Source organism: Anolis carolinensis, chromosome 3 (genome assembly GCF_035594765.1).
Source record: "Anolis carolinensis isolate JA03-04 chromosome 3, rAnoCar3.1.pri, whole genome shotgun sequence".
Classification (NCBI taxonomy): domain Eukaryota; kingdom Metazoa; phylum Chordata; class Lepidosauria; order Squamata; family Dactyloidae; genus Anolis; species Anolis carolinensis.
Genome location: NC_085843.1, coordinates 197,620,331 through 197,643,539, shown reverse-complemented (window position 1 = coordinate 197,643,539; position 23,209 = coordinate 197,620,331). Strand labels below are relative to the sequence as shown.

The window sequence follows — 23,209 nt, the reverse complement described above, 5'->3', positions numbered from 1 at the left end:
TTCTAGAAATATTAATTACATTCCAATTATTCCACTGAGGGCTTATTTTCCACCCATGGTGACTTTTGTTTGCACAAATTAAATACCAAGGAAGCAACACAAGCATTTCAGAGCTCGTCAGAAACCCATCTCCTAGCCGCAATTCTAAAATTTGCAGAAGAACAGAATTGTCGAACATAGGTTTAAAGAGTTTCTAGCAGCATTGTGATTATAAGTGTAGGTTCTAAGATAGTCTCCTAAAGGACCAAATGCCTGATGGGAGTTCCAGAGCTTAAGGGCAACTAAGAAAGCACTCTCTCAAGTCTCCATGGATTGTGGCTGTGAAGTTGGTAAGATTGAAATAAGGGCCTCCCTGCCCCATGGCCAGACTTAAGACCATATTAAAATTGATCAAGTTACTCCATTTCTTATGCAAACTTTTGGAGTTGGAAGATTAAAGACAGGATAATTTTAACGGAAAATAACTCTCCAGATATACCAATATCTACTTTAATTGGACAAATTATGTCCCAATATGTACTGAACCGTGTTACCAAGATTGAATAGGCCCTTTATATCTGCTGGAATTGGATCAAGGACTCCAGTGGATGCCAAAATCCATGCATGATCAATTTTGGAGAAATTATGATCCTTGGAAAGGCATGACTTGTTAGAAATCACAGCCTTTTGGGAAAAGCGATGTCATAATCTTTAGGGAAATGGAAATCTCTATAACCTTTTGAAAAATGGCATTCACCGCCATTTTGGAAAATCAGGAATCTCCCTGAGAAGAGATAAAAACTTGCTTGAGTCAACCTTCTCCTTAGTGGTAAATATCCACTAGCATTCATGCAAAGAAATTGGGTTTCTTGGCAGTTAAAGTGATATACCTAGATATCTCTTTGAATTGTTAGGGACAAAGATATGCCAATACATAATAATAATAATAATAATAATAATAATAATAATAATAATAATAATAATAATTGTTTGACCAGTCATATGACCATTTCAAAGTGCAACATAAATAAAAACAAGGCAAAAAGGATGGGAGGACAGGCAGCTGACCATCTGTTTGCCGAGATATGCCAATACAGAAACACATACAAAGACACACACACATATAGCAGAGTTTTAGAAGTGTTATTTCAGTATCTCAAAAGACATCTACTCTCCCTTAAAACTTCTTGGTTTAAATCATGCTCTCAAGAGACAAAAATAAGTATACTTCTTTAAAAGTAACATAGTTGTTTTACTCACAAACTTCATGTATTCAGCATACAGGTACATTGCTTATCAGTATAGATAACACAGGGCATCTTTCTTACAATCAATAGTCCATAGTCAAAGCATCTATCTGATCTGAGAGTCTAATAGAGTCTCTGTTAGTCTGAAAGTCCAATGGAGTCTAAACTAGACTGTTTCTACTAGCGTCTGAAAGCATACTGTTTCTAAAATGGAGTATACCAACACACACATATAAAATACAGTAAGCAATCTGAATTATATGCATAACAAATAAGTAGTGGAGGCTTGAAGAAGATTGCTGTTTCCAATACTCAAGTCTCTTAATATACATGGTATAATAAAATGGTATCCTTTAGGGTAGGGTATTTGTCTCATACGTTTCATCCATCTTCTGTACCATACCGTTCATCTGTCTTGCATGGTACGCAGAGCCCTCCCCACATGGATGAAGCAGCGAAACAAAAGTGAATGCAACACAAAACAATTTGCTTTGCTGCTTTTTGTTCCATGTGGCGCTCCCTGACCATCCCTGGAAGCATTTCCTGGTGGTCTGATCCAGTTTAGGCCAATCAGAGAACCTGAATGTCCTGATGTCTCAGGAGTCCCAGCGTCTCTAGGGGGGGGGCTCCTTATTCCCCAAACCCCAATCTTTCTTTGAGGGAGTGAGTGCGCTTCTTTGTGGGCCATAGTGTGGGTGGCTATAGGTTGGGCCCATCCGTGGCTCCCTCCTAGGAGAGAGGACAGCAGCAGCTAGCAGCTCCAATTTTCTTACCCTAAAGGATTTAGGATTACAAGAGCATGGCTCCTTGGGGGGGGAGGGGTGAGCGGGGCGGACGCCCAGTGGACCCACCTTTGTCTCCCTCCCAGGAGATAGGACAGCAGCAGCAAGCAACTCCCAGTTTCCTTACTTCGAAGGGTCAGGGATCATGGAGCCCCGGTGTCTACAGGGCCCCCCCTCTGTATTCCTTAAACTTCTATCCTTCTTTAAGATAGTGAGTGTGTCTTTGTGGGGCAGGGTGACCAGCCAATCACTGCCCCTGAACTGAAGTCATGCTTCTCCCCTTGTCCCTGAATCTGTGAGGCTGATGTTTTGTTGATGACCAACCTGCTCAACCAGTACTGCTCATACATCTCATAAAGATGTATTTTTTAACCCCCAGTCATAGCAAGGTTTCCGACAATACATTTTGAAAAGGGGTTTTCCCCCATGGATCAGTGTTGTTTGTTAAATAAGGGGGCCATGCTTGCCAATGCTTGCTGCTGCTGCTGCTACTGAAGCAGCAGCAAAGCTTTGGGAATTTGCTTGGTGTTGTTATACAGGCGAAATGAAATAGTGGGGTAGGCAGGTACCAGGCTCTGTGTGTGTGTGGTGTGGAGGATCTCCCACATATGGCAAGAAGGAATGGTGTCTCCCTGCAGCTGCAGCTGATGGAAAAGTAAGAGGGCGGGTCCAGTGGGGAAAAGAGGGCATAATGCTTTAAAAGAAATTTCCTTTCCAGAAATAAAAAAAAAATCCTAAAATTCGGACAATGGCCCAAATGTTGTAAGAACTAATGGGCTAAAAGTGTTGATATGCCCTCCATGTGAGGTGAATTTCACCCCTCTAGCCTTAAAACGGAGGGGAAGGGGAGCATGGGCAGCTCACCCATTGTCGCAAATGGGACGAATGCATTCGTATATTTGGATGGTAAAACGAAAGAGATCATTCGTATGGATGACGGTTTTGGAAGTGGTGGACGGACAAACAGAAATGGTAAGTGATTTCATACAAATGGAGAAGTCTAGTATCCCTTATATAAAAAGGAAAAATGAAGTTTGTTTTTTGGAATTATATATATATATAAAACGGCGCTCCATGCAGTCATGCTGGCCACATGACCTTGGAGGTGTCTACGGACAACGCCGGCTCTTTGGCTTGGAGGTGGAGATGAGCACCAACCCCCAGAGTCGGTCACAACTGGACTTAATGTCAGGGGAAAACCTTTACCTTAACCATATGGCCACGCGTTACTGTGGCATTGTCTGGTGGTGTTGGTGAGAACTTGTTGAGGTAGTGGTGGTATTGAATGTCTGTTGTATGGTTGTCTTTATGTTTAGTATGCATTTGGTTGTTTGTGTACTGTGAAAGTGGTGAGAGTAGAGGGGGTGTATGTCCCTGTGTAATATTGTATAGTATTTATACGTTGTCCATGTGTTGTGAATGCTGCATAGTAGAAAGGGTTGGGCTGGATGGCCCTTAGGGGTCTCTCCAAACTCTTGGATTCTATTCTCCTATTATCATCATGATCATCATCTTCATCATCATTATAATGTAGAGGCTGGATGGCCATCTGTCAGGAGTGCTTGGATTGTGTCCTCCTGCATGGTAGAAGGAAGTTGAGCTGGATGATCCTTAGGGGTCACTCCAAACCTTAGGATTGTATGATGATGTTATTATTATTGTTATTATTATTAGTAGTATTAGTATTGAGAGGCTGGGTGGCCATCTGTTGGGAGTGCTTGGATTGTGTCCTGCATGGCAGAATTGGGTTGGACTGGATGGCCTTTAGAGGTGTCTCCTAACTGTCTGATGCTATGATTCGATGTGTATTATTATTGGATGTGAGGGCGATCTGGCTGCGACATCTGTCACCCCATTGATCGCCAGAGTTGATTCGGCTGATCTGGCTGGCTAGGCGGGTGTCCCCTTCCTCCCTCACCGCTCCATGTTGTTCATCCCTCCCGAAGCTGCGCGCTCGGTGGAAGAGTACGACGTCCCAGGTATAGAAGGGGTGTATTATTATTGTGCAGATATTGGATGGCCATCTGTCAGGAGTGGTTGGATTGTGTCCTCCTGCATGATATAAGGAAGTTGAACTGGATGATCCTTAGGGGTATCTGCTAACCTTAGGATTGTATGATATTCTTATTCTTACTATTATTGAGAGGCTGGCTGGCCATCTGTTGGGAGTGCTTGGATTGTATCGTCCAATGGCAGAGTTGGGTTGGTCTGGATAGCCTTTAGGGGTCTCTCCTAACTGTCTGATTCTATGATTCGATTTGTATTATTACTGTGCAGATCTTGGATGGCCATCTGTCAGGAGTGCTTGGTTTGTGTCATCCTGCATGGTAGAAGGAAGTTGAACTTGGATGATCCTTAGGAGTGTCTCCTAACCTTATGATTGTATGATGTTCTTCTTCTTCTTCTTCTTCTTCTTCTTCTTCTTCTTCTTCTTCTTCTTCTTATTATTATTATTATTATTATTATTACAGTAGAGTCTCACTTATCCAACATAAACAGACCGGCAGAATGTTGGATAAATGAATATGTTGGATAATAAGGAGAGATTAAGAAAAAGCCTACTAAACATCAAACTAGGTTATGATTTTACAAATTAAGCACCAAAACATCATGTTATACAACAAATTTGACAGAAAAAGTAGTTCATTACACATTAATGCTATGTAGTAATTACTGTATTTACGAATTTAGCACCAAAATATCACGATATATTGGAAACGTTGACTACAAAAATGCATTGGATAATCCAGAACGTTGGATAAGTGAGACTCTACTGTATTATTATTGAGAGTCTGGGTGGCCATCTGTTGGGCGTGCTTGGATTGTGTCCTCCATGGCAGAATTGGGTTGGACTGGATTACCACAGTAATTATTTCATATTACAGTAGAATCTCACTTATCCAACATTCGCTTATCCAGTTTTCTGGATTATCCAACGCAGTCTGCCATTTATTAGTCAATGTTTTTGTAGTCAATGTTTTAAATTCATTGTGATATTTTGGTGCTAAATTCGTAAATACAGTAATTACAACATAGCATTACTGAGCATTGAACTACTTTTTCTGTCAAATTTGTTGTATAACATGATGTTTGGTGCTTAATTTGTATAATCATTACCTAATTTGATGTTTAATCGGCTTTTCCTGAATCCCTTCTTATTATCCAACTTATCCAACGTTCTGCCGGCCTGTTTATGTTGGATAAGTGAGGCTCTACTGTATATTTATAATCTTATATTATCTGCTTAGAACTGGATTATATGAGGCCCCTTCCTTACAGCTGTATAAAATGCACACTGAAGTGAATTATCTGGCAGTATGGATCCAAGATAATCCAGTTCAAAGCAGATAATATAAGATTATAAATGGGTAATATAGCTGTGTGGAAGGGCCTTGAGTCTACACTGCCATATAATCCAGTGAAAATCAGATAATCTGTATTTTATAGGCAGTGGGGAAGAGGCCTAAGGCCTAACTGTGCCTGTTCCCTGGGCTGAGTGGGTTGCTAGGAGACCAAGTGGGCAGAGTTCTAACTGGCAGCAATTGGATAAAAACAATTATTCCTTTTCCTCTAATTAGGACTTTATTTTTCTTTTTGTTGTATGAACGTAGAGGCATGGATGAGGGGTTGTGTTGCCAAGTTTAGTGTTTCTGGGATGTGTAGTTTTGTTGTTTTGTCCTAGGCCGAAATTTTTTTATCCTTTTTTATCCTTATATTTTCAAGCCGTGGATGGTGGAATTAGTAGATATAGAATCCCTGCATATGGCGGGCAGACTGTATTTACTATCTAGTTATATTGCAGCTTTTCCTCATTGAAAAATGGGCAAACATTCAGAAGCAGGCTGGCAAAGAAAGCCATTATAGCGGATGCATTGTGAGAGTCTCAGCTATGAGACTTTTCTTTCAATGCATGTGTCTCATGTTTTGGCATGAGTTACCCTACAAATTGTTGGATACGGTTTATCAGAACAAATCCCAGGATCTAGTTTAGCTATGCTAATATCCAATAATGAAAACAATATAAGCGATGTTGCGTTGATGTATAAACCAGGTATGTTTTAAAAGACATATCCAGCTCCAAATGTTCTGCTCGTTCACCCAGTGCCAAACATGTGCTTGAATAACCGATGGAGTCATGTGGTTTCCAGAATGAAGTACTTTATTGTCTACAGAGTAGTAGCCTTCCAAAAATTTTTACTACAGAAGCTGAGAGATTAAGATCCAACTCTGAAGGAGTATGTTCAACAATGGATGGTTTTATATTTATTGAAGACTGTTCATTCTCTTCCCAATGCGCTAGTACATTCAGCTGGCCAAGCAATAAAATTTATCATGACCATATAGATTCACACTGTTAAATTCCTAAGTTAGATTTAAAGTTTTGAGCATCGCTTTGATAAAAGGAATATATGGAATTTGAATGAAACCCTTTTCTTGCCCTTTTTAAATCAGCATGTTATAATTTGGGAAAGAGTAATTCACAGAAGTGCAAGTGAGGACAGTATTTCTTTGAACTACTGTACAATGCTGCATTTTTTTTTAAAAAAAAATCTTAGTTAAAAAGAAGCAGTGACGCTTGAATGTGATAGTTTTCATATGAGCAGTCATGTCTTATGAATCCAATCACCAAAGAAGATCAAATGGACTTGCAACAAACCTTCATGTCAATTAGTTTGAAGTTGGCTTCCCTGTCAAATTAGAGACAGAAGATACATTTTATTAAAAGCAGAACTGAACTTAAAATTAAATTCAGAAATGCATAGTCATCTAGTTGCTATTGTGTCCTCAGGCTCATAAAGTGTCTTGGTAGATATTTAATGTTCACATTTTTATAAGACTATTAATTTTGTTAGAGAACTAAAATACAAGATATAAATGACCAAGATAATGTAGAGTTTAAAAAAAATCAAGGATGCGCAAATTAATAAATCCTTCAATGGACAAAGGTACATTTTATTCTTTAGCTGCAATTATTGGACTTGGATATGCATAGCTTTATGGCCAAACACCATTTTAAATATTATTCAGTTCCTAGATATTCTTAAAGGTATTTCTGAAAATATTTTCTGAATGCTAAAGAAGTACAATTTCTACAGTGACTTACAGAAGGTTTGTAGCAAGGTTAGCAATATGGTTTGAATTTTGTAGATAATTTTGTAGATCCATCTCCTGCTTTGAGATCTCTCCCCCTTTTTATTGACTTGTTATGAATTCTGTTTTCCTTTTTGACTTTATGGCTCTCTGCAGCTGACATACCTTCTTTTCTCTATATCTCTTTATACAGTTCAGCTTTACAGATTTTATTTCATTTTGGCATGCCTCCCTGTATCATATATCATTTATTTTCAATGTCTTGTCAGCTTTTATGTTTTAGTCTTCTAGGTTATTCTCGAAAGTGACATAGTTCAGACAGGCCATATATATATATATATATATATATATACACACAATAGAGTCTCACTTATCAACATAAACGGGCCAGCAGAACGTTGGATAAGCGAATATGTTGGATAATAAGGAGAGATTAAGAAAAAGTCTATTAAACATCAAAATAGGTTATGATTTTACAAATTAATCAACAAAACATCATGTTATACAACAAATTTGACAGAAAAAATAGTTCATTATACATTAATGCTATGTAGTAATTACTGTATTTACGAATTTAGCACCAAAATATCACAATGCATTGAAAACATTGACTACAGAAATGCATTGGATAATCCAGAATGTTGGATAAGCGAGACTCTACTGTATATATATATATATATATATATATATATATATATATAGCCTTGTTAATTTGTTATTTTAAAATTCTTTATAGTAAAAGCAGCAAATGGGTGCCAAGGAAAATATTTTATATTTTTGCAACAACAAACCCGTTCCTTTTGATATACAAATAGGAAGCTAGGGTTTGACATATCAACTTCACTCAGTGTATTGTCTTGAGATGTGTCAATTGATACTAAACTAGAGTAGCCAGTCATTCATCAGCAAAAAAGAGGAAAACATATCACAAGTTTTCATGTGTTAATTTACATGTATACATGTATATTAATTGCTCTAAATTAAAAGAAAGAATGAGTTTTTTAACCACATTGGAGGAGTTTATGATTATGTTTTGTTTACCTACTCAATCTGCTATCCCATGTGAATCACTAATGGGCAACTCCAAGACCCCAAGATAAGGTTGATGTTTTGCATTCCTGTGCTCATTCCCAGGCAACAGAAAGTGAAAGTTCCAGTTCTCTTGTGAAACGGTCTTGGGCTAATGGGGAGTTTTCTTACGAAACTAGATTAGGTCTGAGAAGGCAAGGAGTGAAAAATAGACAAGCAAGATATTCTCAGAGAATCCGAGATAAGATCTTGAAGGCCTGGGGTGTTTGGCATGATCTCACTGGAACCTGGATGGTCTTAAATTAGGTGGTTTGGGCTTCAAGCTTCTCAGAGGAGACAACATTGCCATAAAGGATGGCTTTCCTGTCTCTGCTCTTAAGTTCATGATTCAAGTTTCCTGTTCTGCTTCATGCCTTTGTTCCTTGGAGGATTTGCCTTCAAAAAAGTTCCTGTTTTCTTGTTTATCGATCTATGTTTGAAGTGCTGCTATGTCTTTTGGTTCTCTTGACTATATTTACTTTGTCATTTTTGGATCACTATTTTTTTGTATTTTCTATTCTATAGACCCTTTTGGGAATGTCCTTTCCCCCTTTTTACCTGCTTTCTTTAATAAACATTTTTAGATAGTACTACTGGACTGTGGTGTGATGCTGGGTGAAAAGGTGTTTCAGTGTTAGAGTACAACATCTGCCACTTTTACCTGAGATTTATTATATTTAAAATATGTTTGGACTGGGTGAGAATGCTTTCAAATCGAGGAGTAGGGTATGTGGATACTGTGCAGGATAGCTTTTCCACCAGGAAGGAGAAGTATTAAGTTATGCAGTTTCAAAGGAGACAAGAATACCAGTACAACCCACTCATAATGTTTAACCTGAAAAAGGGAACTCTGAAATTTGAAGTCTGAATTCAGACACTGTTCATCTCTATACTGTTGCCATTGAGTCATCACCCCCTCTCTATGCATGTTTAGAATAATAGAATCATAGAGTTGGAAGAGACTTCACGGGCCATCCATTCCAACCCCCTGCAAAGAAGTAGGAAGATGACATTCAAAGCACCCCCCTTACTTAATGATATTTTCCAGAATCTTGCCTGGTATCTACGTGAGGCTGACTGGACGGTAATTGTTTGGGTTGTTCTTTTGTCCCTTCTTGAAGATAGGGACCACATTTGCCCTCCTCCATTCTGCTGGGACTTCTCCCGTTCTCCAAGAACTCTCAAAGATGATTGCCAGTGGTTCCAAAATGTGATGACCCATGGGCCTTGTAGTCCTGCTCAGGACATTGTAATTCCTGATGAAGATGAAAACTTGGGTTTTTTACCTTCCCAGTCTGAACTGGATTCCTCTCAGCCAGATCTTTCCCAGGCAGATCTGGGAACCTTGCACCTGCAAGAAAGTTGTCTCCCAGAAGTATGTCAAACAAGCCCAGAGCCTACTTCTCCCGTATTCTTGCGCCGGGAGTTTTGTAAACAACAGAGAAGTTTGGATTCAGCTTCGCGCAGGAGTGCAAGGATTGCAGCTAAGAATGTGGCCAATTAAGACTGCTTCTCGTGAGAATCTTTGGGGAGTCTCACATCTGGTCTCAGAGTTAGCTTTCGGTTCTGATTCCCAGAGAACTGCTTCGGCGGGAAAGCTAGACTCTATTTAGGTGTTTTACCCGCGTAGTAACTTCGCGGAGTCAATTCGTCAGCCTACGGAGCGGGTCGTGTCTGGACAGCGCGCTCCGATTCAAGCCTCGCTCTCGCTCAAGCCTTGCCTTGCTATCCAGCCTTCGCCTTGCTTCCCAGCCTTTGTTTACCTACGGACTTTGCCTTGTTTCCCAGGACCAATCCTTGCCTTGTACCACGGATTTTACCAAGTTATTCCACGGACCTTGTTCTTGTTCCTAGTTACCTTGTTCCACGTTCAAGCCTTGTTTCAAGTATCAAGTTATTTCCTAGCCTCGCTCAAGTTTCATGGACTAAAGGACCTTGTCATCTCCCCTCACTTTGCTTGGCAAAGTGAGTGTTTCGGTTATTGGATTACAACTTTGGACCTTAATATTTCTTATTGGACATTGCTTTCTTGGACTAATTCTGACCTTTCCTGAAAGGTCTAATTCTGGACTATTTTCTACACTTGTTTTTATTAACTTTATATATTCCTTCAATAAAGATATTAGATAGATTCTGGCCTCTGTGTATGGTTATTGGTGCTCTGCAGCCTGGGTCTTGACAGTTTGACTCCGCCACCCTAAGCACCAATTAACCTCGGCCAGAATGTCTACCGGAGTCGTACCTGGGCCGAGCGGCCAGCCGATTACCTACACCATCGACAAGGAGGAGGTGGACCGAATCCGTGATAAGCTCAATGCACAGGATGGAGAAATAAGGGGTTTGAAGGAACGCGGAATTCGTCTTCCGGCCATGGCGTTGCCAACCAAGTTTACTGGAGAAGCTTCTAAGGTTCATGTCTTCCGTCGCCAATGTCAAGCTTATCTAGAGGCCCGTGCTGCCGAGTTTCCCCAAGAAGACATCAAAGTGGCATGGGTTTACAGTCTTCTAGACGGGCCAGCGGCCAGCTGGGCGACGGCACTGTACGACCAAGCCTCTCCACACCTAAGATCAGCGCAACGCTTCTTGGACCACCTCAAGGAGACTTGGGGAATCGAGGACAATTTGGAGGCAGCCGGTCACAAACTCCGTCGCCTTTTCCAAGGAGACAGACCTATGTCTCAGTATATAGCCGAGTTCCGAGTGCTGGCCCACAACACCGGCTGGAACGATGTAGCCCTCAGGGGACAATTCCGGGAGGGTCTCAACATTGAAATGCTGGAAGAAATCTCCAAGGTGGATCCTCCCCAGACCCTCGAGGCACTCATTGATCAATGTTTACGGGCTGAAGTCATGATTGCCAACAGGAAACAGTGGGTTCGAGGCCAGGGCGGTAGAGCCGGGGCAAAACCCCCCGCTCCCGCCAGCGTTCAGCCACGTCCGGTCTGGAGACCCCCACCGCCAACCCCATACCCCAGAGGGAGCGAGGAGGTGCCGATGCAGTTGGGCAATGTGCGTCCCAGACTAGATGCCGCCGAGAAGGCCCGTCGTCAACGCTTAAACCTCTGCTGGTACTGCGGGAACGGGGGCCACTTCGCCAGAGAGTGCCCAGCCAAAGGGAAGCCTGCCGCCCGTCTTGCGGCGGCGTCCTCCACGGAGACGAAGACGTCTGAGCCGACTGGCACACAGCCGGCGGGGGAAGCCAACGACCGGGTGTAGAGAGGCTCGCCAACCCGGTCAAAAAATCCATCCAAGAGCCGCCAACCGGGGTCCTGTTCCTTCTCGTGGTCACATTATGGTCAGCAAAAAGGGGACCCGTCATGATCCACGCCATGATAGACTCTGGAGCTACCAACAATTTCATCGATAGAGAGTATGCCGACTCTCTGGGATTACAATATCATGATTTCAAGAATGCCCGTGTGGTGCAAGCCATAGACGGCCGCCCCCTCAAGACGGGCCCCGTAAGTCAGTGGTCGGAACCCACCAGGATGTGGATAAGGGAACATATGGAAGAGATTTCCTTCTTTGTTACCGAGGTTCCTCATTTCCCTGTGATTTTGGGAATTCCATGGCTGACTCTCCACGACCCTAACATCTCCTGGTCCAACAGAGAACTGCAGTTTGCTTCACCGTACTGCCAAAACCATTGCCTCGTAGCCAAGGTATGCCACGCCACGGACACCGAGCCCATCATCACCTTGCCAAAGAAGTACTCCGAGTATTGGGATGTATTCAATGAGAAAGAAGCCGAAAAATTACCCCCACATAGACCTTATGACTGTGCCATTGACTTGGTGGAGGGGGCCCCGATCCCGCGAGGGCATCTCTACTCCCTGACTGAACCAGAGCAAGAAGCTCTCAGGGAATTCCTAGAGACAAACCTTCGCAAGGGATTCATCAGACCCTCTCAATCCCCAGCCGCCTCCCCAGTGATGTTTGTGAAGAAGAAGTCAGGGGAACTACGCTTGGTGGTGGACTACAGAGCATTGAACAATATCACCAAGCGGAACAGCTATCCCCTGCCCTTAATCTCGGATCTATTGGATCGGCTTCGAGGAGCCAAGGTTTACACCAAGCTGGATCTTCGGGGGGCTTACAACTTAGTTCGCATCAGGGAAGGGGACGAGTGGAAGACCGCCTTCCAGACCAAATTCGGATTATTCGAGTCCCGAGTTATGAATTTCGGTTTATGCGGAGCCCCCGCAACGTTCCAGCATTTTGTCAACGACATTTTTCAGGACTATCTAGACAGGTTCTTGATAATCTACCTGGACGATTTTTTGGTGTTTTCTAGATCACAATCAGAACATGAGAACCACGTCAAAATGGTGTTACAACGATTGCGGGATCATGGACTTTATGCCAAGCTGGAAAAATGCGCCTTTGATCTACAAGAGGTAGATTTCCTTGGTTACCGCATCTCGCCTCTAGGGCTTTCCATGGATCCAGCCAAGGTTTCAGCAGTATTGGAATGGCGGGCGCCAACTAACAAGAAAGAGGTGCAGCGTTTCTTGGGGTTCGCGAACTATTACCGCAAGTTCATTCCAGATTTTGCCCGCTGGTCCGACCCCATCACTAGCTGCATCCGTGGAAAGCAGCCTTTCCGCTGGACTGATCAAGCAGAGAAAGGGTTCCAGCAACTAAAGAAACTATTCACCTCCCAGCCAATTCTACAGCACCCAAATCCTGGAACCCCTTTTGTGGTGCAGGCGGACGCCTCTGATGTGGCAATTGGGGCTGTACTCTTACAACCGGTGGGAGATCACCTCCATCCCTGTGCCTTTTATTCTCGTCAACTAACCACACCAGAGAGGAATTACACCATTTGGGAAAAAGAACTACTGGCCATAAAGGCAGCCTTTGAAACTTGGAGACATTGGCTAGAAGGGGCCAAATTTCCCATTGAAGTCCACACTGATCATCGTAATCTAGAACATCTAAGAACTGCCCGCAAACTAAATCAGAGGCAGCAACGTTGGGCTTTATTCTTTGAACGTTTCAACTTCCAGATCCATTATGTGACCCCAGCCCAAACCAAGCAAGCAGACGCCCTGTCACGTAAACCGGAATACGCTGCAGGACGCAAGGAGACCTTTGAATCCCAACTGCTACAACCCGAGAACTTTGCCACGCTCACGGTGGGGAACACCAAATCCATTCCCATTGGTTCAACTTCCCCTACTCCAGGACCCATCTGTGCTCAAGAAATCAGGGCTAGTCAGCAAGCAGATGCCTGGGCGCAGGACCAACTTCGCCAAGGTCTGCACTTTCCCTTTTCGCTTAAAGATGGGCTGCTCTGCTATAGAAATCATGTTTATATCCCACCCGGACCGGGCAGGGAAAAAGCGCTTCGTCTGTGTCATGACTGCAAACCAGCAGGACACTTCGGACTATTTAAAACTATGCATTTGATCCTAAGGGATTTTTGGTGGCCCAAGATCCGCAAGGATGTGGAAAAATATGTCAACACCTGCCCAGTATGCCAGCGCTCCAAGATACGAAGGGAGAAGCCCTCAGGGCTTTTACACCCCCTTCCTACCCCATCTCGCCCATGGGAAATAATTTCCGCGGATTTCATCACTGACCTACCACCTTCCTGTGGATTCACCACGATTTTGGTGGTGGTGGACCTTTTCACCAAGTTAGCCCATTTCATTCCCTGTGAAGGCCTCCCCACGGCCAAAGAAACTGCGGATCTATTTCTTCAACATGTTTTCAGACTACATGGATTGCCCAAGAGTTTAGTCACAGACCGTGGATCTCAATTCACCTCTCGTTTTTGGAAGGCACTACAAAAACTATTGGGCATAGACTCTCGCTTATCTTCAGCTCATCATCCCCAAACAGATGGGCAAACGGAGCGCACCAATGCCACTTTGGAGCAGTATCTTCGCTGTTATGTAAACTACCAACAGGACAATTGGGCTTCTCTGTTACCACTGTCTGAGTTTGCCTACAACAATGGAGTTCAAGCTTCTACAAAAGAAACGCCGTTCTTTGCAAACTACGGCTTCCATCCACGTTTCTTTCCCCCTGTCATTGAAACTTCAGAAGTTCCCGCAGCAGAGGATTGGCTGCAGGAACTCACAGCGGTGCAACAACTTTTGCTCCAGCAACTGGACCAAGCCAAGGAGGACTATAAACGCCACGCTGACAAACATCGCCAGCCGGGCCCCGAAATCAAGGTAGGAGATCGGGTTTTTCTGTCCACTCGCTTCCTGCCCTCCCACCGCCCCTGCCGGAAGTTAGATGCCCGTTTCATTGGCCCCTATCCAGTGGTGGCGCAACTTAACCCCGTGACTTTCAAACTCCAACTTCCGCGTTCAATGCGCATTCACCCAGTGTTTCACCGTTCCCTGCTCCTTCCGGCGGATGGTGTGCGACCTGATACAGACCAACCGGCCCCCCCCTCCTGTTTTGATGAATGGGGAGGAGGAGTTCGAGGTTGAGGACATTTTGGATTCTCGCTTTCACCGCCGCCGCCTACAATATCTCATTGACTGGGTGGGTTTTGGCCCTGAGGAACGCTCTTGGGAAGACGCCTCCACAGTCCATGCTCCTGATCTAACCCGTCGCTTTCATCAGACCTATCCCACCAAACCACGACCTCGCGCCTCGGGGAGAGGGCCCCAGTTTGGGAGGGGCCTTGAGGAGGGGGATAGTGTGATGACCCATGGGCCTTGTAGTCCTGCTCAGGACATTGTAATTCCTGATGAAGATGAAAACTTGGGTTTTTTACCTTCCCAGTCTGAACTGGATTCCTCTCAGCCAGATCTTTCCCAGGCAGATCTGGGAACCTTGCACCTGCAAGAAAGTTGTCTCCCAGAAGTATGTCAAACAAGCCCAGAGCCTACTTCTCCCGTATTCTTGCGCCGGGAGTTTTGTAAACAACAGAGAAGTTTGGATTCAGCTTCGCGCAGGAGTGCAAGGATTGCAGCTAAGAATGTGGCCAATTAAGACTGCTTCTCGTGAGAATCTTTGGGGAGTCTCACATCTGGTCTCAGAGTTAGCTTTCGGTTCTGATTCCCAGAGAACTGCTTCGGCGGGAAAGCTAGACTCTATTTAGGTGTTTTACCCGCGTAGTAACTTCGCGGAGTCAATTCGTCAGCCTACGGAGCGGGTCGTGTCTGGACAGCGCGCTCCGATTCAAGCCTCGCTCTCGCTCAAGCCTTGCCTTGCTATCCAGCCTTCGCCTTGCTTCCCAGCCTTTGTTTACCTACGGACTTTGCCTTGTTTCCCAGGACCAATCCTTGCCTTGTACCACGGATTTTACCAAGTTATTCCACGGACCTTGTTCTTGTTCCTAGTTACCTTGTTCCACGTTCAAGCCTTGTTTCAAGTATCAAGTTATTTCCTAGCCTCGCTCAAGTTTCATGGACTAAAGGACCTTGTCATCTCCCCTCACTTTGCTTGGCAAAGTGAGTGTTTCGGTTATTGGATTACAACTTTGGACCTTAATATTTCTTATTGGACATTGCTTTCTTGGACTAATTCTGACCTTTCCTGAAAGGTCTAATTCTGGACTATTTTCTACACTTGTTTTTATTAACTTTATATATTCCTTCAATAAAGATATTAGATAGATTCTGGCCTCTGTGTATGGTTATTGGTGCTCTGCAGCCTGGGTCTTGACACAAAATAAGTTCCTTCAATGTACTCTTGGATGTAGTTGATCTTGCCCTGGGGACTTGAATTTGTTTAGAGTGGGCAGGTGTTCCTGGACAACTTGTTTCCCTATTTGTGGTTGGATTTCCCCTAATCCTTCATCCAGTCCATGTTGCTGAGGTTGAGGATGGCTTTTTTTTTGTGAGAAGACCGAGGCAAAGAAGGCATTAAGTAGTTCTGCCTTTTCCCTGTCCGCTGTCACCAACACCCCATCTTCTCCTTGCAGAGGCCCTATCGCTTCCTTGTTCTTCCTTTTTCTACCAAAATAAGCAAAAAAGCCTCTTTTTTGTTGTTTTTAATGTCCCTGGCAAGCCTGAGCTGGTTTTCTGCTTTAGCCTTGCGAACCTTTTCCCTACAGGAGTTGGCTATTCATTTGAATTCTTCTTTGGTGATTTCTCCCCTTTTCACTTCTTGGGCATGTCTCTTTTGAGTCTTAGTCTGGTTAGAAGTTCTTTGGACATCCATTCTCATTTCTTCACACTTGTCTTATTTTTTTTCTTTGTTGGCACTGTTTGCATTTGTGCCTTGAGTATTTCACTTTTGAAAAACTCTCATCCATTCTTAACTCCCTTGTCTTTTAGTATTGGCCATCAGTATTTCCTTCATTTTTTGAAAGTCAGCTCTCCTAAAGTCCAGAAAGCGGGTTTGACTTGTCTTAATTTCTGCCTTCCTTTGTATCGCAAACTGCAGGAGCACATGGTCACTTGCCTCTAAAGATCCGACCACTTCGACTGCATTGATCAGGTCCTCCGCATTTGTTAGGATGAGATTGAGAGTAGTTGATCCCCTCGTCACCTCTTCTACCTTCGGGACCATAATATTGTCTGCAAGGCAAGCAAGGAATTTGTTGGACTTCCTACTTTTGGCCAGGTTTGTTTTCCAGCAGATATCAGGATAGTTGATATCGCCCATGACTACTATATCTCTTCTTTGTGCGTGTTTGGTCAACTGCTGGCAGAAGGCTCCATCGAGTTCTTCATCCTGGCACAGAGGTCTGTAGTAGACACCCACAATGAGATCTTTTTGAGTCCCGGTTCCCTTGATTTTTATCCAAATGCTTTCAAGCTGGTTTCCCAGATTACAGCCTTACATCTCTTCTGCAAAGTAATTGTTTTTGACGTATATGGCTACTCCCCCTGCTTTCCCCTTTGTTCTGTTTCTGTAAAAGATGTTATAGCCCTCATTGGCTACATTCCAGTGATGGGAGTCATCCCACCAAGTTTCAGTAATGCCTATGACATCATAACTGTGGTGTTGTGCTAAGAGTTGGAGTTTGTCTTGTTTATTTCCCATGCTCTGTGCATTAGTGTAAAGACATGTTATCTTCCCCTGAGCTGTTTATTTGGGATTATTGTGCTTTCAGTACTTGGTCCTTGTTGTGTTTGTGCAACCCTCCATTTAGCCTTTTGGTGATTTCCTGTGGTTGTGGGTAAAGGACTGCTCGCAAAGTTGTTGTCACCCCCCCCCCCCCCCCGGCTGACCTAGTTTAAAGTGCACCTGATGAGGTTTGTGATTCTGTGAGCAAAAAGTTTTTTTTCCTAATGATGTGAGATGCACCCCATCCCTTGCCAGTAGGCCTTCCTCCTGGAAAAGCAGGCCATGGCCGAGGAAGCCAAAGCGTTCATCCTGACACCATTTTCTGAACCAGCTATTGACCTGTACTATTTTTCTGGCCCTTGTAGAGCCACGTCCAACAACGGGGAGGAGGGATGAAAAGATCACATGTACATTACACATTTTTAGCTTTGTTCCAAGAGCTTGAAAATTGTTTGTGATCTTTTGAAAAGTATGCCTAGCAGTGTCATTGGTTCCTACATCAATGAACATGAGGGGAGAAGGTGATGGGGCTTTAGGAGCCTGGTGACCCTCTGAGTGATACGGTATATTTTTGTCCCCAGTAGGCAGCATATTTCTGGAATAATGTTTGAACATTATTCAAAGCATGGGACCAAATGCTGAGAGTATAGACATATGTATAAGTCTAGAAATGTTAGTTAAAATTGACCCAGAAATCCTGGGTTGACTAATCCACAGGATGATGTTAAAATATTGTACCTTAACTTTTATAAAAAATAAAGTACCACCTGCTTCTCTGAGTGGTGAAAGTCCAGGCATGGCAAACTTTGGCCCTCAAGATGTTTTCGACTACAACTTCTACAATTCCTAACAGCTGGTAGGCTATTAGGAATTGTGGGAGTTAAAGTCCAAAACAACTGGAGGGCCAAAGTTTGCCCATGCCTGGTTAGTATGCCTTGGGAAGTTAGACTGATCTGCGATGGTACTGATTTCTTTTGCATCTCCATGCAATAGAGCCCCATTTTCTTAGTCCCACCCACAGATGGCCACTTCAACCAGACATCACCTAGCCACCATTTGCCATAGTTCCCACCTCATCCACACAGCCTTCAGAGTAAGCGCAAGTAGCTATGTGTGCTGGAATTTTGCTACTTTTTTGTTATCATTTTCCTTTCCTTCCTCTTTTAAATAATTTGTTACATGCCTGTAAGTTTTGTTTCTCAACTTACCCAGGAATCATAGCGAATTCCATATTTTTATCCCTTAAGCTCGCCCTTAACTTATACATGAGGTGAACTTATACATGAGTGTATACAGTAAGTTTATCACATTCTTGGAAACATTTCTTTAAAATTACTTAAGGCTTCAATTTCTTCAGAGACCCAATTAATACCTCTAGCATGGGAGATGGTATCTCTACAGGGGGTCCTGGAACTGTAGCAGATACCAGATGTCCACTGTATTATTATTACAGGCAGTCCCCAGGTTGCTAACAAGATATCTATCGATCTGTCTACCTCTCTCAGCTTTGGGTAGCATAGTGAAGAGTTAACACCCTGTGATGTTTGTTTTGCTGTCTGTACCTTGTTCAGAAGATTTCACCTCACTTTCTGTCCTTGTGACAATTAGATCTAAAAAAATTGGCTTGTTGTGGAAACAAGCATTGGTGGTAAAGCTTCAGAGGGGGCACCTTTTCCCCATGATAACTCTTTCAGGAGTGAATTTTCCTTCCTAGCAGTAGATTTCTCTCACTTTCTGTTGTCTCACCCCCGTTCTTAACTATCAGTCATTTGTAAGTTGGATGTTTGTAACTTGGGGGCTGCCATTACAACATATAAAGACAGCCTTCTCTGAATGACTGCCTAGACGGACATCCACTAAAATTCAGTCATTGAGTGAGATAGTCATTACTGAGACAAGCAACCAAGTGGCCAATGGTTAGTCAATCATAATTCTGAAAGAACTGAAGAGATTTTTAGTGAAATAGGAGAAACTCTCCATGGAACAATTATCAATTGGATAAAGCTGGGCTTTATGGAGGTGTGGTGAGAAAAAACCCATTGCTAAAACAAATATCAAAGCCTACTTGGAGTTTGCAAAAAAGGGAAGTGGAAACACAGCATTCATGTGGGATAAAGCTCTCTGGTCTGATGACTGATGACTAACTACAGTAAAGTCTCACTTATCCAACACTCGCATATCCAACATTCTGGATTATCCAACGCATTTTTGGAGTCAATGTTTTCAATATATCGTGATATTTTGGTGCTAAATTCATAAATATAGTAATTACTACATAGCATTACTGCGTATAGAACTACATTTTCTGCCAAATTTGTTGTCTAACATGATGTTTTGGTGCTTCATTTGTAAAATCATAACCTAATTTGATGTTTAATAGGCTTTTCCTTAATGCCTCCTTATTATCCAACATATTCGCTTATCCAACATTCTGCCAGCCCATTTATGTTGGATAAGTGAGACTCTACTGTATGTTGCAAAATGCTCCTTATAATGCAAAGCCAATTATTTCCATTGCCTTTAGAATAACATCCCTATGGTGAAGCAGGGTGATAGGCAGCTTCATGTTGCAGATATGCTTTTTCCTCCCAGTGGAATGGGAAACTGTTCAGGATAGACAATAAAATGGATGGAGCCAAATCTGTTATAGAAAAGAACCTACTTTGATCCATAAGGAACTTAGATCTGAGACAGAGGTCTGCTTTCTAACAGGAAGTAACCCTAAAGAGACAGCCAAACTAAAATCGGAGTGTTTTAAAAAGTTGAAGTAGAATCTTATACAGGTGTAAACAATTTGACCTCAATCTGATTGAGAATCTGAGGCAAGATTTCAAAGCTGCTCAAACAATAGTTTCCACCCAAGCAATGTTGTCAAGAAGACTGGGGAGAAATTGTGGGATCTGGATATACAAGGGTACATCTGTTCTGTAAAATTAATGTAGTTTGACACCACCTTGATTGCCTTGGCTCAATATTTTGAAAAAATGGGACTTGCAGTTTTATAAGCTCTTTAGCATTTTCTGCCATTTCTGTCCTGGTGCCTCAACAATTTACAAATCCTAGGATTCATTTGCATTGAGCATGCAATTAAAGTGGCGTCAAACTGCCTTAATTCCAAAATATAGATGCACCTCAAGCTGATAGAGGCTTACCCCAAACGACATTCAGATACAATTGTTTTCAGAGTGCTTCTACCACATATTGGCCTAGGAGGGTGAATACTTATGCAATGAATAACTTGACAGTTTTGTTGTTTTGTTTCTGTAGCGTTTATGCCACAGTAAATATATTTTGAACCTTAATATTGTTGAATACTTTGTGTACTTCAAGTAGTAAACATGCCCTTTAAATCCATTTCAGCATGAGGTGTTAATGCAACAAAACATGGAAATGTCAAAGGGAAGTGAATCCTTCTGCATGGCACTGTAAATGTTGTAATAAATGTTGCATGCTAATACATTCAGCTGTAAAAAAAATGATAGTGAGATTGTCATTTTGGTTTTTAAAGGTAAAGGTTTATGAGGTTCTCCAAGCAGGCTAACATTTAGGAATCTTGTAAAGTAGCTGTAGTGAAAATGAAGTGGTTGTATCTGCTCTAGTGAGCTATAAAGAAGTCAGCAGCAGAGCCCAAAATTTCTCATTTCACAGCAACAAACTCCACTTTCTTTCTTAGGGAAGCTTTCCATCAGAATTCACTTTTGATGTCACCTGGACAATTGGTTCTTTCTTTCAAGAAAACCCAAGGTTAACTTTAAAGAGGCAAAGCTAAATATTTGTAGCATGCATTTAGTGGATATTTTTCTTGACTCTGCTATATAAAATAAATGATGCTTTCTTGATTCTCCATAGCTGACACAACATCAAATGGATTTTATGTTATACTTAGAAAAGTAAAAGTTAAAGATGTGTGACATTTTTTTTGTAATGTAGTCGTGTGGAAAACTGTCAATAACTTGAAAGATCAAACTATTTCTAATCCGTGTGGGTAATTTCGTGGGATTGCAGAGTTTTGGACAGATTTGATGAAAATGAAGAGCTGATTTACTGTGGACCTTTGATCTGAATCTGTTATATATATTGTTAGATACAACCACTATTCTTTTGTTAAATAATTTTTTACTTAAGACACACATATAAAGTATTTTCCATGTATATAAGGTAAAAAATAGAAAGAAAGAAAAATAATGTGTCTGGCATAAACTATCCTCGCCGCCATTACCATATAATTGAACAGTATTTCTTATTTTTTTTCCTTTTTCTATATCTAACATCCCCAAAAGGAAATATTTAGGTTCCATTTTAATCTTTATTTGTAAAATTTTCTGTATTCTATCATGGATTTCCCTCCAAAACTTATTTGCGTTTTCACACGTCCACCAGGAATGGTAGAACGTGCCTACCTGTTCTCCACATTTCCAACATTTGTTTGATGTATTTTTATAACAACTTGCCAGTCTTTGTGGGGTGATGTACCACTAGTACATCATTTTGTACCAATTTCCCTTAAGGTCAGATGTGTATGTAAATTTGATTTCGTGATTCAAATTTTTCTCCCATTCTTCTAATTTTATAGATGTTCTTACATTCACGGCCCATTTAATCATGCAATCTTTAATATGTTCTTTTTCTGTGGCCCATTCTAGCAGTCTTTTATAGATTTTTAGGAATAATTTTCTTTTCCATAGACATTATTTTATCCCAGAAGGAATCTTTATCTGCAAATCCAACTTTTTTATCTTTGTTAAAATATTCATTCATCTGGATATATTGGAACCACGAAATGTTCTTGAATTATTTATTTGTTTTTTCTTGTTTTCTTAGTTCATATTTCCCCTTTTCTTTTGTTAAAATATCTGTTTGTCGGTCAAGTCTCGCCTCCTAATTCTCTCCTTTGACAAGCCTGTAGCTGAGATATCCACAGAGGAGTTTTAGATTATAGTCTTTCTTTATATGTGTCCCAGGTTTTTTTTAAATCAAGGATGATCAAATGAAGTGGTTCCCAAAGTTTTTTTCTACTTTCCTTTTCCCATACCAAATATATGAGTGCCACCCCATTCTTAGGTCCGATCCTTCAATTGACAGGATCTTAGATCTTTGAAGCGCTATCCAATCTTTTATCCAAATTAGACTGCAGGCTTCATAATAAAGTTTTAAATCTGGCAGCCCAAACCCTCCTCTTTTCTTTTTGTCTGTCAAATTAATCAGTTTAATTCTTGTTTTTTTCCCCTGCCAAATGAATTTTGACATCTTTATTCCAGTTTTTAAATACTTGCAGATTTCTAATCATAGGAGGTGTTTGAAAAAGGTAATTTGTTATTATTCTATAGGTTTTGTCTATATTTTCCTCCATGTCCTCTTCTGAGGACTGAGACACATCAGTCATTAACTGGACAATTATTTGTAGAATATTTTTTCCTCGGTTCTTCCTGGACATTCCTGATCCTAAGTTGTAATTCCATTTCCTTTTGTTTTATTTTTTCTTCTCTAACTTCTAGTTTCAGATTCATTGCTTCTAATTTTTCTAGTTTGGCTTTGAATTTATCTTGTGTTTTCTCTAGTTTCTGTTTATTTTCTTTGATCTCCTTAATATCTTGTTGTAACTCATTTATGATTCTTCATTTCTCCTAATTCCTTAGTTATTTTTTTCTCATACTTAACATTTGATCTTGAAATGTTTTCTAATTTTCTGACATTTTTTGTAATTCCCACATCACATTTTTCAAACTAATATCTTATGAAAGGGACCCTCTTCTCCAAAGTGGTTTCTTCTCTTCCTTTTCAAATTTAGATTTATGTGCTGCTATTTCAGTTAATCTTTATTTCACTCTTTATTTCACTCTTTATCCTATTTCTCCTATTCTCCCTGTGGTAAAAAACTATCTGGTACCATATATACCTGAAGATAAGCTGAGTTTTTCAGCCTTTTTTAAGCTTAAAAAGCCTCCCTCCGCTTATAATGGGGTCAAGGTCAAGGCTGGCAATTCAGCCTGCAAGCTATTGCTTGCAATATATGATATATTTCTCTCTTACCCTCCCTTATCAGTTTGTTTTCTTTTGCAA

At 41.6% G+C, this 23,209-nt stretch overlaps 1 protein-coding gene across 2 annotated transcripts in view; it reads left to right on the top strand.

The window, feature by feature from the left end:
• The window catches only part of adam12 (ADAM metallopeptidase domain 12), a 355,264-nt gene that overhangs the window by 18,816 nt on the left and 313,239 nt on the right, over positions 1–23,209 (top strand). The window lies entirely within an intron of this gene.